The sequence below is a fragment of the Rhagoletis zephyria genome, unplaced genomic scaffold (assembly GCF_001687245.7).
Source record: "Rhagoletis zephyria isolate East Lansing unplaced genomic scaffold, Rhagoletis_zephyria_1.1 Rzeph_scaffold_00927, whole genome shotgun sequence".
In the NCBI taxonomy this organism is placed as follows: Eukaryota; Metazoa; Arthropoda; class Insecta; order Diptera; family Tephritidae; genus Rhagoletis; species Rhagoletis zephyria.
In genome coordinates, this window is record NW_016158011.1 from 107,357 (window position 1) to 109,772 (window position 2,416).

The window sequence follows — 2,416 nt, forward strand, 5'->3', positions numbered from 1 at the left end:
CTGTGAGAATGTGTATATTTAGTCATACATACATACATAAAGGTGCCGGCAAAAAAATTCTCTAAAAATACGAAAGTAAAGAAAGACGGACAGATAGTCGGCGGAGCAAATGTTATTAGGATTTTTATCTTTGGAATTTCATTTGCATGTCGAAGTATTGGCCATAACGAAAACATGTTAGCATGAATAGGATATTTTGGAATTATTCAGAATGCTGTTTCGTATGCAGTGTTGCCATTGTGGTGCTTTTGGAGCAGATTTAGCTCTTTATTTTTCTATTTAGCTCCGAAAATTGGGCTTTAGCTCCTAGCTCTTTTTTTTAGCTCTTTTCAAAATTATCCGACACTTTTTTTAGCTCCAGAAAGTTTTAGTTGTATTTGGTGATTTACTAAGATTCCAAATTTGTAATTTCAGTGCCCAAGTGTTGACTGAAATTTAATTGGCTTTGGCGATTTCACCCTATTTTCGATGCCTTCATGTTATTCTATTCCGCGCGGGAGCACACATAATACCGGACAGTAGTTCGAGCTACGATAAGCTCAGACGATGTATTTTCTATCAGGCGGCCACGATAGAAAAGGAAAGCCAAAACTTAAGCGATGATAAAATTACAAATTTCTAAATGCAGTGGAAAAACATACATTTGTATCCACGTGAAAATACAGACTCCGCCATAAACTCTTGGATCTAGATTAAAGAATTCAAAAATTAATTGGAAGAAAATCCAAGTTTTTATGGTCAATTCAAATATCTGAAATTGCAGATCTAATAGTTTGTAAAGTATTTTTAGTTCATTGTGTAGTTTATATAAATATGTGCATACGTGTAGGAGATATAAGTGCCATAGATACGAATTCGAAATATATGCACCTAGTTTTAGTTTTAAAAGTTTTTTCAGCACTTAAATTTATTCGTTGCTTTTATTAAAATGGCGGAAAATGTAAAAATAACCTTATGTCAATAAATGCTCTAATAAAAAAATAGCTCTTCATTTTAGGTACTATTAGTATTATTTAGCTCTTTTTTCGACCGTTTTAGCTCCAAACGAAATGTTTTTCTGGCAACACTGTTCGTATGACAATGTCTGAGCGATGAAGTTTCGTTGAGTTGCTATTCAAACATACTATGTTATATGCAGTGCTGGCACTTGGTAAATTATTACCAAAATTTTTACCAACCCAAATTTTTTCTAATTTTGGTAGATTTTTGTTAAAGTATTTTGTTTGAAAAACAAACAATTGAAATGTATATGGGCAAATCTAAAAAACCGGAACACTTTCAAAACAAAAAATTAATTTTTTAATTTTAATAAATCGATAAGTATAAGTGTTATTCATTTTCTTTAAGTGCTTCAAAAGTTAGACGGGGTGTAAACATTTAGATCGCTGAAATAGAAAACAAAAGAATAAGCTGGCTTCAAATTACGCTGCGCAAGTTGTAAATTTTGAGCAAAGATTTTGAAAGTTGAACTCAGTTAATTGGAATCTTCTAAATTCAATGGCATCCCCGTTTTACTAGATTGGCTCCGGTTTTCGAGATAACGGTATTTGAAAATCTGATTACATTTTAATTATTTTATAAATAACTCTTTCAGTTTTGAAGTTAAATTACTAAAATTTTGCACATATGGTTTTTTTATATTTCATATGTTTTTGCGCTATAACTCTAAATTCATATCTGAATAATAAATTGTATGCGTGCTATATGTTAATGTAAACCTATACTCCATTTTTATCTGCTTAATTGGAGGAGTTATAACGCAAAACAACGTCTCTGAACCATCAGTAAATTTTCAAGTACCGCCATCTCGAAAAGAGGGTCCAATCGGACAAAACTGGGGAATTTAGAAGGCTCCAAGTAAGTAAGAGCAACTAGCAGAACCTTTGTCGAAAAAAGTTGATTTGATACCACGCTCGAAATATTCTGACTACAAGAAGGAGCATCATTAACAGTAGCAAATCAGGGGTTTCACGCACTTCTAGAGAACATTTTTTTGAAGCATTTTACAGGTATACGTAACGTTTTAAGGATTAGTAGTTATAAAAAGATTTAGATCGTTTCGAAGTACTTTCCCAATGTGTCTTCAATTAAGTTGGTTTTGGTATAAAAATTACACTCAAGGTCGCAGAATATTTTATCTTTAAAAGTTGGTTTATTCTGAAAGCATACCTCTCGCTAAGGTATGAAATTATTTGTAATCGTTTGTAGAATACAATACATAATTAAAACATTCTTAAAATGAAATGCTTCAAAAACTATATGCGATAAATCGAAAATTTTGAAAATTGTGAAAAGTATAGTTATAAACTTTTCGTTACTTGCCATTAAGATATTTTTTAGGGCACACTTTAGTTACCTACTACAAATTAGGTGTACATATATGTAAGTACTAATTTCCCATAAAATTTCAAACCAG